This window comes from Chionomys nivalis, chromosome 1, assembly GCF_950005125.1.
Source record: "Chionomys nivalis chromosome 1, mChiNiv1.1, whole genome shotgun sequence".
NCBI lineage: Eukaryota > Metazoa > Chordata > Mammalia > Rodentia > Cricetidae > Chionomys > Chionomys nivalis.
The window spans coordinates 119,389,398-119,415,406 of NC_080086.1; the positions used below are offsets into that span (position 1 = coordinate 119,389,398).

The following is a 26,009-nucleotide window of genomic DNA, read 5'->3' on the forward strand; positions in this document are numbered from 1 at the left end:
ACCCCACTGTGAGAAATGAGTAGGCTCCCTCTCCCACATCTTTCACAAGTTAGCAAGCTTGGGGGATACAGAGTGACATATACAATATCACTAGATCAGAGAAAACCCCAAGAATCTGAGCTGCTTGATTTCAGGAAGAAATGACTGGAGACAGGTGTCGGTGTGAAAACAAGCAAGAAGCAGTGGCCTCCGGGTGGATGGAAGCTAGTTTGGACAGATGGCAAAGAGAGGAACTGAAGGAGAAGGGGGATAGAGGCAAAGGAGAGAAGACCAGAGAGCAGGGCTCCTGAGAAGAGAGCGACAAGACAGGTGTGTTAGAGTCAACCCCAGGGAGCCTGGGGTGTCAGCAAGAGGGGTTTGAAATCCATGTTGAGGGGACTGAGTCCTGCTTGCAGGAGCATGGTACCTATGCAAGATCAGTTTCCTGTAGGTGAGAGTCATAGGTCATGCTGGCCTCAACCACGGTGGCTCCCCTGTGGCCCATTTTAACACTCCAGGGTTCTGAGATTTCTTATCTAAAACCTAGAGTCCTAGATAAGAATTTTCCCACCATCCCTGGAATCTCCAGGTCTGGTCCCATAGAACGATCTAGATTATATGGTTGGAGGTTCCCATTCTATGCCTCTCTCAGTGGGCTGTTGAGCTGGGCCTCTCAAAAAGGCCTCTTCCCCTATGAGCAGAGGTCAGGAAAGGCCATGCTCATGGCCTGTTGGCATCTGAACTTGAGCTCCTGGCATCCCATGGGGCCCAGACCGAAGGGGAGGTGGGGCAGGAAACACTTCTGGTGCTGCCTGTATTGTATCTGTGACCCTATTTCTGCTTGCAGCTGGAATTCCTTGAGAGAGAAGAAAGCACATAGGAAGGGCCGCTCTAAGCAAATGATCCCCGATCACAGGACACTGAGCCCAGCCAGCTGCCCACGGGGGCGAAGTCCTGACCCCCACCCTGGCGCCGCGTGAGGGCCAACAAGGCTCGGCTTTGGCAAGGGTGGGAAGGCAGGAATGAATATCGGGCTGGAATCCGGGCTGCCAGGGCTTCATCACTGGCTATGGCATAGCCTTGCTAAAGTCACCTTGCTGGGCTGGGCCCCATCTGCCAGGTTGGGGTCACACACATTTGTCTGCTTGTTTGAGGGACTAACCAGATGGAGTGTGTGAAAGGCGGAAGTCTTTATTTGATTCACTACCTTTGTGGAACCTGGAAGGCCTTGCAGAAGTTTCTTTACGGGGAACGTGGGACTGGCTGAGGCAAATATTCCTCCATGCTGTAGTACCCAGGGTTGCTTCTACAAGGTCCACATGACTGTCACACAGATCATACAGCAAGGACTGTAAAACCGGCGAAAACAATGCTTCTGGTGGAGACTGCACTTACCCTCCTCCCCATTACCAAGTCCAGTGTTCTTGCTTGGAACCTGAGCTCTGAAGAGCACGCTCCGTGGCTAAGCATTTTCTACCCTTGCAGAATACAAAGCCAAAGCAGGGGGGAGGTAAGGGATTTATTTCAGGTGACCAGGGTTTCCTGCTCCAAAAGCTGCTCTCTTGGCCCTGGGCTACCCTCCTTCCAGGGCCAGCCACCACCTTAGCTGGATAAAACGACCCCAGTTCTGCTCTCAGCACACCCCGCTAAAGCCTTTGTTGTGCCCTAGAAGGGGCTTATAATCCTTTAAATTAAAAATATTTCATGCAATATATTTTGATCATGCTTTTCCCCTCCCCCAACCACTTCCACCTCCTTACCCACCCAACTTTACCATCTCCCATAAATGAAACAAACACGAAAATCAAAACAAATAAGCAAAAGTAAGAAAAAATTTAAAAAAAAAAATGCCCAAATGAAGCAAAATGAAACAAAAATACCATTAAATTCCTTTTATGTTGGCCAACTCCTTCTGGGCATGGGGCATCCCTGGAATACGCTTGATATACCAGTGGCACTCCAGAGAAAACTGACTTTCCCTTTGCCCGTGGGTATCAACTGCAGATAGTTTCCCGGGGAGGGTTGGGACCTCGTGTCCACCTCCTCCTCTCTGCGCTGGCAACTGTGCAGATGTGGTATGTGCTGTCACAGTCTCTGGGACTTCATGGGTGTATCAGTCCTGGGGAGTCTAGGACACACGGCTCTCTCAAAGCAATCCATCACTTCTGGCTCTTACAATCATTCCTTTTCCACACAGATTCCTGAGCACTGAGGACAGGCAGCGGGAGGGGGTTGATGATTTAGGACTGAATGCTCCAATCTCTCTCACTCTCTGTATATCGTCCAGTAAGTGGGCCTTTGTGTTAACTCTTGTAGTTCTGGCTGTCCTGGATCTTGATCTGTAGACCAGGCTGGCCTGAAACTCAGCGATCTTCCTGCCTCTGCCTCCCAAGAGCTAGGATCGAAGTCATGTACCACCACCACCTGGCTTTTATGTTAATTCCTATCTGCCTAGAAGCAGTTTCTCTAATGTGGGTTGAGTGAGGCACTGGTCTATGGGCATTAGTCTCTAGTGAGGTGCTGGTCTATGGGCATTAGCAGTGTGTCACGAGTAGAGGAGAGTCTAGAGACTTCAAGCCAGCCTTTCTCTGGCTCTGATGTGCCTCAGGTTGCCATATAGAATAGTCTAGGCACCCACCAGCTCCCACCCTCCTCTTCTGGCTAGCTTGGGACAGCCCCTCGTTCTTTCCTGCCGCCTGCTTTTCTTTCTCTAGTTCACTCCTCCTGGCCTCTGCTTCCTGCCCCCTCTTCTCCCTGGGGAAGAAGTTGACCCAGCTGCTGTCGGATATGAGCAAGTCCTACGGGCGCCCTTGGCTATGACCTGGATTGTCCCTAGCCAAAACTCCTTCCCACCCTGTAGCCACTGGGGTATGCAACTCTACCTCTGTTCACTTCCTCCTTTGCCATTCAGATATCTGAACTTTTGAAAACTCTTAACTTTGCATGCAAAACCAAAGAAAAAGTGAGTGACTTCTAGTTCTTTTTCTTGGAACAGAAGGCTTAGAAGACAACAACCCCCACCCCCCACCCGCCCAACCCTGCCTGGGGAACCAGGCTGGCTGCTATTAGAACACCATTCCTCTGGAGCTTTTCAGTCTCATCACAAAGTGTTCATCCGTCTGGGGCAAGCTTGTCTGGTGTGGGCTTGTCAGGGGAAGCAGTGTGTGTGTGTGTGTGTGTGTGTGTGTGTGTGTGTGTGTGTGTGTGTGTGTTGGGAGTGGGGCTTTAGCAGATGAGATCCCTAGGGAAGCCAGGCCATGCCAGCTAAGGGAGGAAAGAGAGGATGCCCTTCTCCATGAGGAGGAGGGGAGACGGATGTTGGAAGGAAGCAATGGAGGACAGTGTGGTCCCTGTTTTCCTCCCTTCTCTTCTCCAGCAATGGCTGCCTTAGGGCCCTGGCTTTCCACTTCCCCAATCCTGCCCAAGAGCCTCTCATCTGCAGTTTTTAGTGCTGCTGCCCCAATAGGAGTCGTAGGCCTCTCTAAGAGGGAGGGTAGAGAGGAATGGTACCCAGATCTGACTTCTGAGGGGTCCAGCTATAGGGCAGGGGAGAGGTGGAGAGGCAGAGGCAAGTCCTTCCTCCCGAAGAACTCCCAGGTACTCAGAACCTAGCCTAACACAGAGCAAATGTTTAGCAGCCTTGACGGGAAGCGTTCCAGAAAGACAATTGCCCAGGCACCAACCTCTCCTTCTCAGTCCTCAAATACAAGAGGGCATCCATAGTCTGGTACTTTTTGTTGTTTTTTGTTTGTTTTGTTTTTATTTTTTGATATAGGGTTTTGTTGTGTAGCCTTGGCTGTGCTGGAACTTACTCTGTAGACTAGACTGGCCACAAACTCACTTTTAAATTTTTTAATTTTTAAAGTACTAAGGAGCAGGGCAGTGGTGGCACACTCCTTTAATCCCAGTACTCAGGAGGCAGAGACAGGCAGATCTCTTGAGTTTGAGCTGGCCTGGTCTACAGAGCGAGTTCCAGGACAGCCAGGGATGTTACACAGAGAAACCCTGTCTCAAAAAAAATAAAATAAAATAAGGTCATAGGTCATTTAGTACCACCTTTTCCCTATACATGTGATGTGAAAATCTTTACTTAATTTATTGCTAATTTCAAATTCATGTTTTCCTTTTTAATAGATCATATATGTATGTGTCCTCAAAACAGAAACCTGAAGGATGCTAGGGCAGAGAAAAATAATCTCCCTTTTGGCATGGAGTCCCAAGTCATCCTTTTCTTCCTGAGAGGCAATTATTTTGTGTTCACTTCCTGTGTACCCTGTTAGTCACACTTTCTACATAAATAAGAAAACATGAATACACGTTTATTTTTCCCACTTGTAACAAAAGGGGTACTTTCTCAAGAATATCTTTTTTAGCCTGGCATGTATTAGAGTTCTTTCCATTGCACTCATCAGAAAGCTTCTTCGTTGTTTATGGCAGCATAATGCTCTATCATTTTTAATCAAGGGACATTAAGACACCCCTAGCATTATGCTATAACCCACACTGTTGCCTTGAACAGTCTCATGCATTTTACATGGGTGTCAAGGAACGATATGCACTTTCCAGATGTTTCTGAATTTCAAGCAAGAATGTGGGTTTTGGTTGATATCACCAAGCTGCCCCATTAGAAGCTAAAACATCTAACCTTCCATTGACAGCAGATGGGGGTGCCTGCCTCTCTACATTCTTGCCAATGAGTAGTTAAGCTACCAAGCTTCGGTTGCACACTAGGTTTAAGTACTATCTCATATTCTTCCGTTTCTGTAGAAGCATGAGCGTTTACTTTTATATGCTTAAGAGGGAACTGCAAGGGTGTGTGTCGTACTCATGTGCACACACTTTTCTTCACTGCAGGATTTTTTGCTGATTCTTAGGAGTTATTTCACATTAAGATACAGACTTGGTATAGAATAAAATCTGGAGAGACTTCTACCAAAAGAGGCCTGAAGCAGCAACCTCCACAGGAGCAGGTACAAGGGAGCAACCTCTGAGAGAGCAGGCCTGAGTCAGAGATCTCTGTGGGTCTGGGTGTGAGTCAGGGACACACACAAGCCAAGGATGTCAATGGGAACAGGCTTGATCCAGTGACCTCCACCTGAGCAGGCCCGAGGCAAAGACCTTCGCAGGAGCAGGTACAAGGGAGCAGTACCGGGCATGAATCAGCAACCTCTGACCTCCTACGTAGCAGGTTTGAGCCAGTGACCTCTGCTGGAGCAGCCCCAAGCAAGAAACCTTCATGGGAGCAGGCCTGAAAGATCCCCAGTATTGCAGAGCAACCCCTGGGAGCACTGAGTGACCTCCAGGGTGACTGGAACCACATGACCATGACTGCACCACGAGGAGCAACCATCTGAGCCTTGGATTCACTGGCACCTGGAAGATTGATCACCAGAGCCCAAACTACACCAATCAGAAGAAAAGATGAATAGACAAGGTAAGAATGCACTCAACATCACAAAGAGCAACACGACACCAATAAAAACTATTGGTCCTGTTGCACGAGGAGGGGGTCCCTTTGTTTGTCCCAGCTGCCCGACTAGCTTACACCCAATATAATCACACAGAAACTATATTAATTTAAACACTTCCTGGCCCATTAGCTCTAACTTCTTATTGGCTAACTCTTACATATTAGTTTAACCCATCTCCATTAATGTGTATTGCCATGTTACTATGGTTTACTGAGGCAGGAGAACCATGGCATCTGCCACTCTGCCCTTCTTTCCAGCATTTAGTTCTATCTACTCCGCCTACCTAATTTCTTCCCTATCAAAAGGCCAAGGTAGTTTCTTTATTCAACCAATGAAAACAACACATAAACAAAAGGACCGCCTACACCAGGTCCTACAACAGGAAAACTTGAACAACCAAATATAGATGAAGCAGAAGAAAATAACCAAAAAAAAAATAACTTTAGGAGAAAGTTTGAGGCCCTTAAAGAGGAAATGAAAAATTCCTTCAAAGAAATGGAGGAAAAGAAAAATAAAAAATTGGAAGAAATCAACAAATCCTTTAAAGAAAACCAAGAAAAAGCAATGAAACAGATGAAAGAAACAATTCAAGACTTGAAAACTAAAATAAAGAAAACCAAGGGAATTACAGAAATGGAAATTATGAGAAAACGATCAGGAACCACAAATGCAAGCATAAATAGCAGAATACAAGAGATGGAAGAGAGAATCTTAAGCACTGAGGATACAATAGAGGATATAGACTCATCAGTCAAAGAAAACATTAAATCTAACACAAAATATCTGGGAAATATGGGATATCATGAAAACACTAAACCTAAGAATAATAGGGATAGAAGAAGGAGAAGTCAAACTCAAAAGGACAGAAAATATACTCAACAAAATCATAGAAGAAAACTTTCCCTACCTAAAGAAAGATATGCATATGTAAAGCTTACAGAATACCAAACAGACTGGATTAATAAAATAAAAAGGCCTTTTGCCACATAATAATCAAAATACTAAACCTACAGAATAAAGAATACTAAGAGCTGCAAAGAAACAAGACCAAGTAACATATAAAGGCAGACCTATCAGAATTACACCTGACTTCTCAATGGAAACAATGAAAGCCAGAAAGTACTGGTCAAGCATTATGTAGACATTGAGAGCCCAGACTACTATACCCAGAAAAACTTTCAACCACTGTAGATGGACAAAACAAGATATTCCATGACAGAACCAGATTTTTTTTTTTTGAAAAAAAAAAATTTTCCGCCTCCTCCCCGCCTCCCATTTCCCTCCCCCTCCTCCCGTCCCTCTCCCCCTCCCCCCACTCCTCCTCTCCTCCCTTTCCAGTCCCAGGAGCGGTCAGGGTTCCCTGCCCTGTGGAAAGTCCAAGGTCCTCCCCCCTCCATCCAGATCCAGGAAGTTGAACATCCAAACTGTCTAGGCGTTAAAATGATAATTAACCCAATTAAAAAATGGGGCACTGAACTGAACAGAGAATTCTCAACAGAAGAAGTTCAAATGGCCAAAAGATACTTAAGGTCATGCTCAACCTCCTTAGCGATCAGAGAAATGCAAATCAAAACAACTTTGAGATATCATCTTACACCTGTCAGAATGGCTAAAATCAAAAACACCAAAGATAGCCTTTGCTGGAGAGGTTGTGGAGAAAGGGGTACCCTCATCCATTGCTGGTGGGACTGCAAACTTGTGCAACCACTTTGGAAATCAGTGTGGCGGTTTCTCAGAAAAATTGGGATCAACCTACCCCTTGACCCAGCAATACCACTCCTGGGAATATACCCAAGAGATTCCTTATCATATGACAAAAGCATTTGTTCAACTATGTTCATAGCAGCATTATTTGTAATAGACAGAACCAGATTTAACCAATACCTAGTCACAAATCCAGCCCTACACAAAGTACATTAAGGAGAACTCCAACCCAAGGAAGTTGGCTACATCCACCAAAACACAGACAATAGATGGTCTCACAGCAGCAAATCCCAAAGAAGGGAAAAAACACACATGATAACATCACCAACAATGAAAACTAAAATAACAGGAGCTAGCAATCACTGGTCATTTACATCCCTTAACATAAATGACTCAACTCACCTATAAAGAGACACAGGCTAACAGATTGGATACGAAAAAGGAATCCATCCTTCCGCTGCATATAAGAAACACACCTCAACCTCAAAGACAGACATTGCCTCAGAGTAAAGGGTTGGGAAAAAATTTTCCAATCAAATGGACCTAAGAAACAAGCTGGTGTAGCTATCCTAATATCTAACAAAATAGACTTCAAACTAAAATCAATCAAAAGAGACAAAGAAGGACATTTCATCTTAGTCACAGGAAAAATCCATCAAGAGGAAATCTCACTATTGAACATCTGTGCCCCAAATACAAGGGCACCCTAATACGTAAAAGAAACACTTCTAAAGCTTAAATCACACATTAACCCCACACACACACAAATAGTGGGAGACTTCAACATTCCACTCTCACCACTGAACAGGTCTGTTAGACAAAAAATTAACAGAGAAATAAGGGAACTAACAGATGTCATGACTCAAATGGACTTAACAAACATCTATAGAACATTCCATCCAAATGTAAAAGAAATACCTTCTTCTCAGGACCTCATGGAACCTTCTCAAAAATTTACCACATACTCGGTAACAAAACAAACATCAACGGATACAAAAAACTGGGATAATCACATGTATCTTATTGGATTACCATGTCTTAAAATTAGAATTTAACAGCAACACTAATTTCAGAAAGCCCACAAACACATGGAAATTAAACAATGTTCACCTGAAGCATCAACGGGTCAAGGAAGAAATTAAAGACTTCCTAAAATTCAAAGAAAATGAACACACAACATACCCAAATTTATAGGACTCAGTGAAAGGAGTGTTAAGAGAAAAGTTCATAGCACTAAATGCCTACGTAAAGAAGATTGAAAAATCTCACACTAGTGAATTAACAGAGCATTTGAAAACTCTAAAACAAAAAGAAGCAAACTCACCAAAGAGAATTAGACAGCAGGAAATAATCAAATTGAGAGCTAAAGTCAACAAAATAGAAACAAAGAAAATACAAAGAATCAATGAGACAGAGTTGGTTCTTAGAGAAAATCAACAAAACAGACTAATCTTAATCCAAACTAACCAAAAGGCAGAGAGAGAATATCCAAATTAACAAAATCAGAATTAAAAGTGGGACATAACAACAGTAATGTAAATCCAGAGAATATTTAGGTCATATTTTGAAAACCTGTACTCCACAAAATTGGAAAACTTAAAGGAAATGAACAACTTTCTCTATAAATATCACTTACCACAAAATTAAACCAAGACCAGATAAGCAAATTAAACAGACCCATATCTGCTAAAGAAATAGAAACAGCCATCAAAAGTCTCTCAACCAAAAAAAGCCCAGGACCAGATGATATCAGTGCAGAATTCTACAAGACTTTCAAAGAAGAGCTAATACCAATACCCCTTAAATTGTTCTACATAATAGAAACAGAAGGAACATTACTAAACTCTTTTTATAAGGCTACAATTATCCTGATACCCAAACCACATAAAGACATTACTTAGAAAGAGAATTACAGACCAATCTCACTCATGAACATTGATACAGAAATAATAAAATACTGGCAAATTGAATCCAAGAACACATCAGAAAAATCATTCACCATTATCCAGTCAGCTTCACCCCAGAGATGCAGGTATGGTTTAACATATGAAAATCTGTCAATGCAATCCACCATATAAACAAACTGAAAAATAAAAACCACATGATCACCTCATTAGATGCTGAAAAAGCCTTTGACAAAATACAACATCCCTTCATGATAAAGGTCTTGGAGAGAGCAGGGATACAAGGAACATACCTAAACATAATAAAAGCAATATACAGCAAACCATCAGACAACGTCAAACCAAATGAAGAGAAACTCCCAGCGATCCCACTGAAATCTTGAAGTCCTAGCTAGAGCAAAAAGACAAAAATAGATCAAGGGGATACAAATTGGAAAAGAAAAAGTCAAACTCTCACTATTTGCTAATGATATGATATTTTACATAAGTGACCCCAAAAATTCTACCAAGGAACTTCTGCAACTCATAAATACTTTCAGCAATGTAGCAGGATACAAGATTAACTCAAAAATATCAGTAGCCCTCCTTTAAACAGATTATAAATGGGATGAGAAAGAAATCAGAGAAACATCACCCCTCACAATAGCCACAAATAGCATAAAATATGTTGGAGTAACTCTAACCAAACAAGTAGAAGACTTGTATGACAAGAACTTTAAATCTTGAAGAAAGAAATTGAAAAGGACACCAAAAAATGGAAAGATCTCCCATGCTCTTGGGTAGGTAGAATTAACATAGTAAAAATGGCAATCCCACATCTTGTGGATTAATATCTAGGTCTTTGATTTGGTTCCATTGGTCCTCCTGTCTGTTTTTATGCTAATACCAGGATGTTTTCAGTAGGAGAGTTTGAAGTCAGGGATTGTGATGCCTCCAGAAGTTCCTTTATTGTGCAGGATTGTTTTGGCTATTCTGAGTCTTTTGCTTTTCCATATAAAGTTGAGTATTGTTCTTTCAAAGTCTGTGAAGAATTTTGCTGGGATTTGATGAGTATTTCATTGAATCTGTAATTTTTCCCAAAGCACAGAAATACTTTTCTTTACAGAACATAACTTACAATATCTCACCAATGCCTGCTCTAGTATGAGGATCGTTCGACTGTCACTGCCTCTAAAGCTGTTCTCTGAATCTGCTGAATGGTACTGAGAAAATCCAAACACAGCTCTAAGACTGGAGAGTTTTATATAAGGGGAGGGGGAGTAGTGGCTGATAAGATGGGGTAAGGCTCCACGACTCCTTTCAACTCCATCTCTGAAGTCTAACCCAGCTCCACCGGTACCTGGGGAAGCTCCATCTGAAGTCCTGTGTGTCCACCTGAGTTCAGTGCCACAGAACCGGCACAAAGCTATCCAGAAGGGCCCATGGTTTGGAGAAGGATGGATTTTAATGAGAAGGTAATGAAAACAAAGACCCAGTGTTCAGATGCCCACTGGGAGCAGTCAGCTGGAAGTCATGAGTCTTGGTTGGGTGGAGGTGCCCAGAGCACAACCTCTCAGGGCCAGCCTGGGGTAGGTGCTGTCGGGGGAAACCAGCAGGGCATGGAGAACAGAGCCAGCGGGGATTCTCTGGATGCATGTCTCCCTTCTGGGAGCTGCTGCTGCTGCCTTGCATGAGAGAGTCACTTGGGGCCGCTTGCAGCTACTGCTCTCCTTTCTTATTTTCTCTAGGGAATCCTGGAAATCCCTTCCCATTCCACACTCTGACTCTCTTCTTTACTAAGGCTGTGCCCTGCACCAGCCTTGGTGTACAAAATCTCTATTGGTCTGAAAGGACATTCCTTAAATATATAACTTCTACTGCCATGAACTGAGTTGCAGGATTTTGCTTTGTCTAAAGTGCCATGGATCAAACTTGGGGCCTCAGGCATCCCATCAATATTCTGCAACTGAGATATACCCCTGGGTTTTTTTTATTATTATTATTTCTAATTTGGACTCTCAAAGCTTGGAAAGAAAATAATTAAATCACTTTAAGGCAGTGGTTCTCGGCCTGTGGGTTGCAACCCTTTTGGCAAAACTCTATCTCCCAAAATGTTTACGTTGTGATTCCTAGTAGTAGCAAAAATTACAGTTATGAAATAGCAGCAAAAATAATTTTATGGGTTGGGGTCACCACAAGATGAAGAACGTTATCAAAAGATTGCAGCATTAGGAAGGTTGAGAAGCACTGCTTTAAGGACAAATGCCTATTCTTCCTGGGCCGCAGCCTGCTAAAGAAACTCTCAACCTCTAGCTTGAGGAACTCTGTCACCGACTGACAGTCACTGACTGACCACGTATGTCTCTTGGTCACACTTCTGCCTCAGGACTCCCAGGTGTCACAGTCCCCTCCCTTTGTGCTCTGTCACAAACACTGGTGGCTTAGTGCTGCGCTTGCTTCCCAGGTCTGTTCCAGTCCTCTTTCCAAACCGTTCACCTTCCTCCTAAATCTCCAAGAAGTTCACTTCCCCAAAAACCTGCCCATGTGACCAGCGAATACTAAACCCTGTGAGAAGTGTCTGAGGTGCCATTAGACTCAGGGACACACATAGAGCTGTTGGTTTGCCTTGACCTCACTGCGAAGGCTGCAACTCTGACACACAATAAGCGTCAAGTAAACTCATCAAATGGAACAACTGCCAAACTCCTCAGATTATACCTTCTTTGACGAAAATGAGAAGTCTTAGCCTGCCTCATCCTTTCAAGATACATTCTCCTCCCTTCGCCCATGTGTGGGCATGATTATAGCACTGCACCCCTTCTCATTCACACAAACACACACACACATGCATACACACACACACATACACACACGCACACACACATACACACATAACACACGCACATACACACACACATACAGACACACACACAAACACACACATACACACACACATACACACATATACGCACACACAAACACACATACACATACACACATACACGCACACACAAACACACACACACACTTCTGATCAGCTGAAACACAATGCACAGTCCAAAGACAAATACCTCCAAAGCCAAATTAAACAAATACACATGTGAGCCTTCTTTCCTTAAGAATAATAAAATCTGTTTTCTGTCCCTTCAGAGGTCAGTCCATTTTCAGCTCTGTGGCCTTTCAGCAGGCCATTGATAGCCTTCAAGTAGTTGGGGTGACCTCCTCCTGTTTGCAAGAGGACGTGTCTTCCCACCCCTGTCAGCTTTGCAGACTTCCATTTGTGTTTCCTCAGCGCTTTATGGAGGTCAGGTGACCCGCCAGCGCCGACCACCCTTCTAGCACGTGGGTCTCTGTGTGGCAGGACATAGAAGATGGACGCTAGCTAGTTTTCTTGACATAGGAGCTCGAAGGGTCATTTTCTGGCTGTTCTGTCTGGGAATGCTGGCCCTGCACTGGGTCCTGCAGATCACTTCCCCCAGGATCCAGGCATGGCCCTCCAAGGGTTACTCTAGGTCCTTTTGCTGGCATGGTTCTTTCTGTGATGACAGAGGGTTGGCTGGACCAAGAACTCCACATCTCTGGGACCTAAAAGAGGCAAAAGTATAAGCTGCTTCCTTCTAAGGGCAGTAGTGCCGGCCACTTGTCCTCTGCTGTGGGACTCGCCACCCTCAGTGTTCTGGCCTCAGTTCAGGTCTTCCTCTACACCCCAGATCCACCTTGAATACAAGACTATGTCTTCTCCTTGGTATCTCCAATGCCCAGCATAAAATAGACTCAAGTAAAGCTCAGGAAACATCACAGAACTCTTAGAGGGCCTGGTGAGTGAGGGACAGCTCATTCGTCATTGTCACAGCATTAACTGGCTGGCTACTAAAGTGGCCTTAGCAGAGGCTCTGCCTGTCATTCCATTCCAATATTCAATGAACATTAAGTACCAGGCGCTTTGCAAGTCTCTGGGGACCGCGCTGTGACCACAAAGACAAGGTTCTTTTTCTCACAGAATTCACATGAGGGAACCCAGTATATAAGCAAGCTGAAGAAAGACAAATTGTGCCCATTTCGGTGAAGGGAGTAACAAACCAAGGTGCTGTGACTGTAATTACAGAGAGCACCTGGGAGGGAGTGACTGCTGAAGAAGAGAGTAGCCAACAGCATCTTGACCAAGAAGAGCCCAGGCAGAGCCTCTTCTCCAGGGAGAGGGGATGCTGATGGGACCAAGGTCCCCAGGGCAGGCAAGAGTAGCTGAGCATGAGGAACTGTCTGGAAACCCACGTGGTTAGGCAGAGGAGGGAAATGGCACCAAGTGATAGGGAAACATCCTGCTTTCAGAGCTAGTATAAAGAGCCTGAATAAAGAGTGCTTGGAGGCTACTGGACACATACAGAGGTGCCCTGGTTGCATGGATCTCTTCTTTGGTTAATAGGGAGAATAGGGTCGAGGCTACGGGAGAGCATCAGACTTGCTGCCTGTCTATGGTGGTGCGGGCCTTACCTTAATCGCTCCTGATGATAATGGGTTTTGACCAGCTATGTGTGTTGTTTGGAAACATGGCTGCCATGAATGTGATCTGAGAAATCTCCTCTCTACTTTGGTTTTCCTGTATCCATCTGAGCCACGATGGTAGAGATGCTAGGATGCACCAGGCACTGTGGCAGCTCAGGCTCTTTCCCCATGGAGTGATTTGTTATGCATAAATGACACACAGTGAGATCAAAGCTGGGACATCAGGGAAGGATGTCTCCAGTGCGACTTTCGAGGGTCTTCAGGTGTCGCTCATCTCACCATCTCATCTCATACTTGATTAAGAGTAACACAGGGAAGCAACTTGTTTGCCATTACCTCTGTCCATGAATATAGTTATTCTGATGAGTATGACAGTTTGAAAGTAATTGGCCCCTATAAAGTACGGCCTTGTTGAAGGAAGTGTATCATGGTGCGAGCAGGCTTTAAGCTCTCCTATGCTCAAGATACCTCCCAGTGTCCTAGTTCACTTCCTGTTGCCTGCACAAGATATAGAACTCTCAGCTGCCTCTCCAGCACCATGTCTGCCTGCATGCCGCCATGCCCCACTATGACGCCAACAGACTGAACCTTTGAGCTCTAAGCGAGCCCCCTCCAGTTAAACGTTTTCCTTTATAAGAGCTGCCACGGTCGTGGTGTCTCTTCACAGCAGTAGAAACCCCCACTAAGAATGAGTAATGTGGTTAATGACATGGCGAAGGATGGCGTATGAGCTAGACATGTCCTAGTAGGCCTCGGAGCCTATTTCCATGCCAGGGGACACAAAGAAGTACTCATCTGACACCAGTAGGCGTCAGCACACCGTCCAACAATATGAAAGCTACACATGTGCTTTCCTTGTTAGTAACTTTCTAAAAAGATGTCCTTTCGCTTATGTGCATGTGTGTGTGTGTGTGTGTGTGTACGTGTGTAAGTCATACATGAGTGCAGGTATCCAAGGAGATTAGAGAATGGGGTCAGATCCTCTGGAACTGAAGTGATGGGCAGTTGGGAGCCACCTGTGAATACTGAGAATCCAGCTTGGTTACTCTTCAAGAGAAGCAAGGGCCCTTACCCACTGAGCCACCTATCCGGCTCCTGGCTAGAGATCTGTAAGAAGCAATGACTAACCCTGCAATCAGATAAGTTATTCTGCAGTGACTCCGAGGCTTCATTCTCAGGTACATCCCTGAGTTATTTGACTTGGCTGTAAACCAGCATGCTGTTTGACACCTCAGGTTTTCAGCTGTCGGTGTAGTAACTGAAGGTCTGCTCTCTCCAGATAAGCCTATGCAGTGAAAATGCCCTTGTCTGGCTTATTAGTTACATCTTATAAACATGTTTCCATGAGTCACAAGCAACCACCCAGTGGTAGCAGCGATGCTTTCTGTCCCACAAAAGAGCAAAGTCAGTGGACACACCGACTTTTCCTCAGGCAACATAGCAAAGTGATTGAGCACATGGAAGTGATTTCCCTGCCACCTGTGCGCTAGGGATCAGTTAAAAAATCTCTTCAGAACCTTTTTTTCCTCATCTAGAAAAATGCAGATGATAGCCCTTCCTGGAGGGTGTGGTAGTGCACACATCTAGGCCCAGCCACTGGGAAGGGGGAGGTAGGAAGATCTTGGGAGTCTGAGATGAGCCTGGGCAGTACATCAAAATAACAAAAGAACCAAAGCAATAATCCTTAGGTTCACAAGCTGGGAATAGATGAAATAAAAGATATTCAAGACTTAACACTGAGCAGGACATAAAAAGCATTTGGAGAAAATCTCTTTAGAAGGCAGTTCTCATTTAGCTTCTCTAAGATCATGAATTATAGGCTCAATGTCCTTTATTTATGGCTAGAAACCAAATATGAGTGAGTACATCCCATGTTCCTCTTTTTGGGTCTGGCTTACCTCACTCAGGATAGTGTTTTCTATTTCCGTCCATTTGCATGCAAAATTCAAGAAGCCATTGTTTTTTACTGCTGAGTAGTACTCTAATATGTATATATTCCATACTGACCGCGAGGGGTGCACCCACACACTGAGATAATGAGGATGATCTATCGGGAACTCACCAAGGCCAGCTGGCCTGGGTCTGAAAAAGCATGGGATAAAACCGGACTCGCTGAACATAGCGGACAATGAGGACTGCTGAGAACTCAAGAACAATGGCAATGGGTTTTTGATCCCACTGCACGTACTGGCTTTGTGGGAGCCCAGGCAGTTTGGATGCTCACCTTACTAGACCTGGATTGAGGTGGGTAGTCCTTGGACTTCCCACAGGGCAGGGAACCCTGATTGCTCTTAGGGCCGATGAGGGAGGGGGAGGGAAATGGGAGGCGGTGGCGGGGAGGAGGCAGAAATCTTTAATAAATAAATAAATTAATTAATTAATTAAAAAAAGAAGGCAGTTCTCGGGGTTTCTTAGAAATTGCTCAGTGGTTAACAGCACTGACTGCTCTTGTAAAAGACTAGGGTTTGATTCCCAGCACCCACGGGGTAGCTCACGACCCTCTGCAATTCCAGTTTACTAGTATCCAGTGCCCACTTCTGGCCTCTGTAGACGCCAGGTATACACGTGGTGCATGTGCATGCATGCAGGCAAAACACTCAAACGCATAAACTATAAATCTTATTTTTAAAAGACAGTGAAGGCTAGGGAGATGGCTCAGATGGTGAAGTGAGTTTGGATCTCCCAGAATCCAGATAAAACAACAGACACATGGTGCCACATACATATAAACCTGTCATTGCTCAGACAAGAGGATCCTAGAGGCTTGCTGTCGCTAAATTCAGTGAGAGATCCTGTCTCAAAATTATTAGGTGGAAAGTTACAGAAGAAGCAAGCGATGCTGACCTGGAACCTTTGCACTCATAAGGACCCATGTGCACAGGCGCTTCCCCCCACAAGACACCAGGAAATTATCTGCATTCTAGGTGACTGAGTTTTCCTATAAAAAGGTATAGAGCAGATAAAAATAAGTAAACAAATAAATGGGCGAATGAATACATACATAACTAAATAAAAGGTGTTTGTTTATTTTTATGTGCATAGGTGTTTGCTTCCCTGGGTATATCTGCGTGAAGGTGTCAGAACTCCCAGAACTGGAGTTATAGGGAGCCATGAGCTGCCATATGGGTGCTAGGAATGAAATGCTAAACCATTTCTCTCGGGCTTCATACTGAATACGCCTTTATTTATGGTGATAGATAGACCTCACTTGCTTCCCTGCCTGGCCTCATGTGGCCTTTGAGAGGTTGAGCATTCTTGAAAGAGAGGGGTAGGTCCTTGCCTCAGAGGAGGCTGGGCAGGTGGTGCCTGCCAGTCATCAGCATGAGTGATGATAGCCGAGGGGCATTTAACTAGGGGGCAGTTTGACAGTCCTGGAGAAAGATTGTCTTTCTCTTGAGCTTATTGCGAAATATGAAGGTGTTTGGTATCTTGTGCCAAGAGCACTTCCATTCCCATCTGATTAGCCACAGTCAGCCCCAAAATAAGCAGTTTCTTCACCACCTCCTTCTAGGGCCTGCTCTCTGAAGATCCGAATTCTTGGCATCCCCGGAGTCATTTTGCTGATCCCTTATCTCAAGAAACTGCAAGAACTCCCCATCATCTGTGTGCCACTGAGGCCCAAGAGCTATGGAATGAACATGCTAGAGGAATGGAGCATTCAAACACAGCTCCCCCTTTCAGAATTTCAAGTCAAGCAAAAATATTTTCCCCATTGTTTTTCTGACGTATTGAGTCTCATATGCTACCATTTTCTAAGTGCCATGTGGTTTATGGCCAAGATTTTATTCTTGGGGAAGTTTTCATCAGATCAGAAGAGCAGTGTCCCAAATGGGAAATGTGACAACCCAGGGGCATCATCGTGAAGAGAAATTTGGAGTTACTACGACAAGCTTCCCTCCTGGACCTAACTCAGGTCTCAGCTTTGACTAACATTCGCCCCTTCCTACCACATAGAGATCCCTACACAACACCACGTGGTAGATGCTAAAGACGATCATGGGCTGAGAAGTGTGCTCTCGTCAGTCCTGGCGATTGACACTCAGGCAGCTCCGCTCCCAGGTCAACCCCACTACTCTTACGCTCTCTTTCCAGCAGAGGCAGAGATAGGATGAACCTGGGGCTTTCTGGGATTGCTCTCACTGGGTAAGGTGGGAAAATCCCCCGTCACCATGCTGACTCGTACAAAGTAGGATGTAATAATAATTCCAAAAATAAAAGTCGCTATGGAATCAGTGCCTTACGCAATAGCTGGGGAAGGGTATTTTCAGTTTTGATTGCTCACAGACCCCTGGGAAAGAGAAGACCTGCTAGAGAGCTTTCACACATCATTCTATCCTCAGTCATGGCCACAAAACCTAATTGAACACATAAGGTAATGAATCCCCAAAGACACTCTGGGCTGTTCACTATTATCCGGCTAAGAAGCAGAGTTGGGGTTCACACGCAGAACTGTCTCTCTTTGTACTTAATCATCAGTAACAGAGAGGTTGGGGCTGCTTGGATCTTTCTTCACTGCATGGAGGGCTAATAGCTTCCACTCATAAACTACCACACAGGTATTGGATTCTCACATAGCCATGCTCTGGGGGTGACAAGGCACAAAAGTCTTAGTTAAATCTCCTGGACATTACTAGTACTCTCTGCAGATAGTTCTTGTCTTATTTAAAACATTTACCTGGAGCTCTAACTCACAGGCAGAGGACAGACTTATCCTGCAAAAGGGTCTAGGTTCCACTCCTAGCATCGCAGAAGGAAAAGAATCAAAACAAAATGCAAAATGAACATGTGGGGTTCATAGATGGCTCGGCAACTAATAGCACATACACCTCATGCAAAGGACCCGAGTTCAGTTCCTAGTACTCCCATTAGGTGGCTCACAGCCAACTGTGACTTCACCTCTAATGGACCCAAGGACCTCTTTCTGGCTCCACACTCACAGGTAGAAAACCACACAGAGATACACACATATATACAAAATCAAAAAGCTTTAAAAAGACGTATAAAGTATACTTTTTTTTGAGTCAGTCTCACTATGAAGTCCTCGCTGGCATGGAATTCAATGATGTAGACCAGGCTAGCCACTAACTCACAGAGATCTGCCTCCCAAGTGTTGGGATTAAAGGCATAACATCGCCATGCCTGAATAAAGCATTCTTTTGTAAAAGGTACAGTTTGACCTTGTCTTGTCTCATCACCAAGACAGATTCTTTTTGTTTTTAGTTATCTATTTTTATTTTATGAGCATAGGTGTTTTGCCTGCATGTATGTCTGTGTGAAGGTGTCTGAACTCCTGGAACTGGAGTTACAGTTGTGAGCTGCCGTTTGGGTGCTAGGAATTGAACACATCCTCTAGAAGAGCAGCCAGTGCTCTTAACCACAGAGCCAACTCTCCAGCCCCCAGGACAGATTCTTGATACTAAGAGATTCATATACTGACTGGTACACCAGTCTTTATCTCCTTACAGCAAGCTTGCTTTAGGAGCCCCTCCCCATTTCCCATCTCACTAAAGTAACAAGCATAGCTTTAGAAGTCAAGCTTACATGCATCCACACACACACATATACACCCCCCTCTCTCTCACACACACACTCTTTCTCCTCTCCTCTCCTCCCTCTCTCTCTCTCTCTCTCTCTCTCTCTCTCTCTCTCACACACACACACACACACACACACACACACACACCTCGAAACTAACCATTAAACTTTCATTTGTTTTTCTCATCACATGGGTTTTTCAGTACATCGTATGGGAATTTTCTTTCTTAGCATCCTTTGGTTTTCTGGAAGAGGACTGCGCTCCTACCCCACGGGAGCCTTGGCTATGCCACCCCGCCTCTAAATCAGTCCACCCCTGACAGTGACTGTGGCCTCTCACCTCAGCCTTCTCTTCCCAGCCCAGAGGAATGTGACTCCTAGTGTCACACAGAAAATCTGACTCATCTGACATCCCTGTAAAGGTGACCACAGATAACTTACCCCTTCTGAGCCTCAGTTCTCCCACCTGTTTTCAAAGGTGGGTTGGTGATGCCAGCCAGTATTACTGGGTTTATTCCCGCTGGGATCCCTGTATTTTCCCTTTTCCCTTTCCGTGTGTCTTAACGATCTGAGCCTAGCCCATCTCAGATCCGTGACTTGATCATGAACACTGTGACTTCCATTAGGATGATGGCTGTCAGCTAGAGGCCCTACCAGGGACATCTGCCATGTCTGGAGACATGTGGCTATGCTAAGTACAGAAAATTTCTAATAACATCTAACACTAGGACCAGAGGTGGCACCAAACATCTGCAAACTTCCAGGTCAGCCAGCACAACAGAGAAGTTCCTCCCCAAAGAGTGCCAAGGCTGAGAAATCAAGGACCAGATTGGGGCTGAGGGACTCCCCTTTCCTTTTGTTCACAGCTAATATCCTTACGGCTCTCTGACCAGCTGGGGAAAGGAGTGAGGTTCCCGGAAGTTCTCACAGGTCTTTAGTTTAGTGTAGAGAAAAGGAAGCCCCTTGGAGGGCCAAAGGCTCTGTGCAGGGCTTCTGGCTGAGGGGCTCTTCTAGGAGTGAGCCTCCTCGAATCCAAGTCCTAAAGGTGCTCAGGACCAACAGTATTTGTTTTCATTTATGGAAATGTGTGTGTCATGTATGGTCAGATGCCCAAGAAAGCCAAAAGTGGAAGTCACGGTCCCTGGTGCCAGATAAGATTTGTGGGCAGTTGGGAACTGCCTGATGTGGGATCCGAACTTCAGTTCTTCAAAGAAACAAGCACTCTTAACTCCTGAGCCATCTTTGCAGCCCGAGGATAATCCAGATTATTTAGTGTTGTTCCTGGGATTCTAGCCTATCTAGAGTTAGACAAGAGATATGAACCCAAAACATAATGTGATCGTTAATGGCAGACTATTTGAAAAGTCTAGAAGAATCTGCTGGAAAACTTCTTAACAAAAACAAAGAGAACTCAATAAGGGCAGGAGGGAACGGAAAGATGCAATGGGAAGAGTTGTCTCTCTGTGGAAAGACTGAAAATCTAAAGCAATGGCTTGCATTTTATAGAAGTAAGATTTGGAACAGTTAGCATAGCAGCACCGCACGGCAGGGCTTTCAGTCAGATGCAGGGTTCTGTCTCTGTTATCTGTGAGTCACCGCCCATTCCCAAGGCTTGATCTTTGTCTTTATGGTTAAAAGTGACCATGGTGCTATCATGTTACGCATGGTAGCTTCATGCAGGACAGGAGAGGGGAAGGAGAGAGAAAAGGTTCTGTACACGTGATTGGCTAGAACTTAGTCACCTATCCATGTCCAGCTCCAAGGGAGACTTTGAATTCTAGTTTATGATTACATAGCTCAAAAAATTAACATTCTTTTGCTAAGGAAGTGAGAGTATATTGGGACAATTAGCAGCCTGCCATAAAATGTAGCAAGAAATACAAGAGATCTGTACAAGAGAATCATTAAAATCCTCCTAAAGGGCACAAATAAGACTTAACAAATGGAAAGACAAACAGGGTTATTGGCCAGGAAGATTCAACATCATAAAGTATCAATTCTCCCCAAGTTAATTTATAACTTTGAACACGTTCCCAATAAAAACAGAACCAGGATTAAAAAAAAAACTAAACAGAAAATTCTAAAGTTCATATGGAAAAACAAACAAGAATCTGAGAGGTAAGACATTTTGAAAATGGAGACCAGCCATGCTGAGTATTAAATATATTACAAATCTATAATAATTTTTTAAATGTGATATATAAAAGTGTTACTGGGCAAAGGGTGCAGCAAAAACTCTATTTGCGTATGGGAATTTGCCATGAGTATCTGCAAAGAGCCATATTCCATTCAACGAGAGAAGGATGGCTATTCAACACTGGGATTGCTTCCCCATTTCTAGGAACAAGGAGAATTGGAAGTGTAGCTCGGACTTTTGTCAGAATAAATAAGTTCACTAAAGATTTATGTTTATAAAAAAGTGAAATAAATAGGAGAAACATGGGCAGATACATATATTACTTAAAAAGAAAAAACATTTAAATTAAGACACAGAACCCAAAATTCATGAAACTACATATCCATTTAGTTATGTAGAAATAAATATTAGTAAAACCTTCATGAGTCACATCGAAAGTCAAGTAATATTTTGAGAAAAGTGTTTGCAGATTTTTTTTTTGTTTTTATTGAGCTATATATTTGTCTCCCCTCCCCTTCCTTCCTCTCCCCTCTCCTTCTACACTTTCCCATGGTTTCCATGCTCCCAATTTACTCAGGAGAGCTTGTCTTTTTCTATTTCCCATGTAAATTAGATCCATGCATGTCTCTCTTAGGATTTTCATTGTTGTCTAGGTTCTCTGGGATTGTTTTTTTTTTTTGTTTTGTTTTGTTTTGTTTTGCTTTATGTCTAAAATACACTTATTAGTAAGTACATGTGATAATTGTCTTTCTGGGTTTGGGTTACCTTACTCAATATGATGTTTTCTAGCTTCATCCATTTGTCCACAAATTTCAGGATGTCATTGACTTTTTTCTGCTGTGTACTACACTCCATTGTATAAATGTACATTTTCCTTATCCATTCTTTGGTTGAGGGGTAGTTAGGTTATTTCCAGGTTCTGGCTATGACAAACAATGCTGCTATGAACATAGTTGAGCACATATTTTTGTGGTACAATTGAGCAACCTTTAGGTATATACCCAAAAATGGTCTTGAGGAAGGTTGTTTCCTAATTTTCTGAGAAATTGCCATACTGATATCTAAAGTGGCTGTACTAATTTGCACACCCACCAGCAATGCAGGAGTGTTTCCTTTTCTCCACAGCCTCTCCAGAATAAGTTGTCATCAGTGTTTTGATCTTGGCCATTCTTACAGGTGTAAGATGAAATCTCAGAGTTGTTTTGATTTGCATTTCTCTGATGACTAAGGATGTTGAACATTTCCTTAAGTGTTTTTCAGCCATTTTAGATTCCTCTGTTGAGAGTTCTCTGTTTAGGTCTGTACTCCATTTTTTTTTTATTGGATTATGTGTTCTTTTAGTGTCCAATTTCTTGAGTTCTTTGTATACTTTGGAGATCAGACCCCTGTCTGATGTGGGGTTAGTGAAGATTTTTTTCCCATTCTGTAGGCTGTCATTTTGTCTTGTTGACCATGTCTTTTGCTTTACAGAAGCTTCTCAGTTTCAGGAGGTCCCATTTATTAATTGTTTTTCTCAGTGCCTGTGCTACTGGGGTTATATTTAGGAAGTGGTCTCCTGTGCCAATGTGTTCAAGCGTACTTCCTACTTTCTCTTCTACGAGGTTCAGTGTGGCTGACTTTATGTTGTTGTCTTTGATCCATCTGGACTTGAGTTTTGTGCATGGTGATAGATATGGATCTATTTTCATTCTTCTACATGTTGATATCCAGTTATGTCAGCATTGTTTGTTGAATATGCTTTCTTTATTCCATTTTATATTTTTGCTTCTTTATCAAAAATCAGGTGTTCATAGGTGTGTGGATTTGTAGGAAGCTGCTTGTTTGTTCCCAGCTACCCAGATTCCCAAAATAATCACACAGAAATCTGTATTAATTGCAGTATTGTTTGGCCAATAACTTAAGCATATTTCTAGTTAGCTCTTATACCTTCGGTTAACCCATTTCAATTATCTGTGTATCACCCTGTGGCTGTGGTTTACGGCAAGGTTCCGGTTGGCTTCCATCTTTCCCCTCTGGTGGCTCCATGGCATCTCACAGACTCCACCTTCTTTTTCCCAGCACTCAGTTTAGTCGTGGCCCCCCACCTCACTCACACAGTGGCTCACAGCCATCTATAATGAGATCTGGTATCCCTTTCTGGCCTTCAGGCATACATGCAGGCAGAACACTGTATACATAATAAATAAATCTTTTTAAAAATCAACAAGCAAGTCTTTATCAGTGACTTATACTTCTTGCTGTTGGACCTTTCCCAATTTTGCACTTTTTAACCAACCTAATAGTTTATGAAAACAACAATGAAAGCAATTACTCCTGAAAATTCAAAAGTAGACATACCAAAGTTTGTCTTCTCATCAGGCTGAGACAAAACCACCATTTTCATGAGCTAACAATCCACAATGGAGCTTATACAGATAGACATTAATTTTCTAATCTGTGATGACTGGCAATGAAGGTGTATTGCCAAAGATTAGCTGTTAAGATAAACACCCACAGCCAGACCTACTCCTTTTAGAAACATAAATGTTCTGATTTAATGGAAAAATCACTGCGGGCACAAGAATGAACTGTAAAACAATTAAAATAATAAATCCAAAAGGCAGCAACTCCAGATGAGTCTTACAACATCTAACTAAAGAGCTGCCAACCCGTGGAGTCTGCCTTAGGCCCTGGAGAGGTAGGGGCAAGGGCAGGCACAGGCAGGGACTGGGGTGGTCTCTAAGAAGAAGCCAAGGCTGGCTGCAATCCCAGGTAGATAGAGCCGGTAGGAGTCAGGAGGTTTAGGACAGAGGCAGCCCACGAGTGATATGTTTGTCTACTTTCTCAGAAGGAATGGGCTATGCTATGGATGCCCAGGCTAGGGTCACAATGAGGAGAAAGCCCCAGGACATGATGCTCAACGATGGCATTTGCTGAGCATTTGCTAGTGAGCCCATTTGATTGACACGGGTCCTATCATCATTCCCATTTTAGAGGTGACTAACCAGCCTTTATGAAGGTGGACACTGTCCCCCAAGGCCTCCAAAGCTAATATAGGTGCAGGGATTCCCCCCCCACACACACACACACAAAATAAAGCATTGAGCCCATCCTCCATGTAGGTCTGGGCTGGGTGGCAAAAGAGACCAAAGAGAGCTCCTGCTTGTGCTGGTCTCTGTCTTCTCCCCTGGTCCACAATGCCAGGTTCCAGCAGCAGCTCAGGAGGTACTGACTGCTCAATTGCTCTCTTGGTCATCTCTGAAACTTTTAGCTCAGAAGTGTGCGCATCTCCTTTTTCTTATTGTTTGTATGCACGGCGAGCGCATGCATACACACACGTCCCATAGCACGCACAGGAAGGCCAGAAGTCAACCTGCAAGAAGGGGTTCTCTCCTTCTGACATGTAGAGCCCAAGGGTCAAACTCAAGGCAGCTTGGTGGGCTTGACTGTACTTCCTGTGGTCAATCAGGGCCGTGGGGATCCCCACGATGGGGATGCCCCAGATGCCACTGAAGGGTCGCAAAGACAAAGCTGCCCAAGACTGAGCAGGAGAACATTACAGCTGAGTCTAAAGATCAATCGGAATCAGCCACCAATGCCATACATGTGGCAACAATTACTCAATCACATAGAGCCTCAGGTCCCTAGTCTATAAAGTGTGGATAACGATATTCAAAAAGCTTCCTGTGACGCCTAAGTGGGATTAAATGGTAAGGTTTGGAACCATTCCTGGCGCAGAGTGGTGCTTGACAAATATTAAGTCTAATTCTTGTTCACACAATTACTAAAATAGCGTTCAAGAAGTCTGTTTTCTTACTCTTCTCTAACACCTGAAAATACTTATTGCGTGTTACACAGGCAGGTTTAAATGTATGCACAGTTTTAGATTACATAACTAGTCAAACAACAGCTACAAAACCAAAAGACAAAACCCAAACTATGACTGTAAATGAGCCATCAGCGGAGGGGCCTGGAAATCGTAGGATGGTGGCTGCTAACATAAGACATGGTTTTGTATTCATGTCTTAAGTTAGCAGAGTTTGCCACAGAGCTCTACATGAGAGCTTTGGAAACAAAGGGCACACTGAGGCTGGACCACCTTGATCCCCTGTGGCTTTTAAAGAGGCAGTGGGCTGCCCAGGCCATGATTCCCGTGTCCATGTCTAAGACACATGGCTATCTTTAATCTCCTTGCTCTTTCTTATTCCTTTCCCACGGATTTCCCAGCTTTACTCATGGATCCTAGAGCTGCCTCGTGGTTTTCCTGAACTACTTTACTGTGTAAGTGGGCTGTAATCATGCTTAGTATAAAGAACCTGGCCAAATCTGTCACCTCAGGCCAATATAAAATCCCCTGATTCCCATGATGGCTGTGCCTCTCTACCCAAGGCTATAAAATAGGAACCATCAGGAGGCAGTGTCATATATTTGAGTTTGGAGGGGACCTGCTGGCCATCATCTCTACAGCACAGGCAACTGTTCGCCCCGTTGTGTGCATGGCTCTATGTAAGGGTAGAGGCTAATACAAGCAGTCAATGGCCAACATGATCAACACTGACAGAGCATTTGGCTTCCATTCTGAGAGGAGATAGGGAGAAATGTTAGTCATCCAACTTATCATAAACACCCAGAACAGAGTTCTCTACCTGTTTTGGTTGAGAAGGTTGGAGCCACTTCCCTGGAAGCTGATAGGAATCAAGCTTAGAAACAGGGCACAATGACGCTCTCCTATCTTTCTTTCTTTCTCTCTCTCCCTCCCTCCCTCCCTCCCTCCCTTCCTTCTTTCCTTTCTAAAACTGGAATATAAACAGTTGTTTC

The 26,009-nt window shown here is 44.0% G+C and overlaps 1 protein-coding gene across 1 annotated transcript in view; it reads right to left on the reverse strand.

The window, feature by feature from the left end:
- Nucleotides 1-26,009, reverse strand: part of Prkce (protein kinase C epsilon) — a 514,529-nt gene that overhangs the window by 40,250 nt on the left and 448,270 nt on the right. The gene's annotated exons all lie outside the window — the stretch shown is intronic.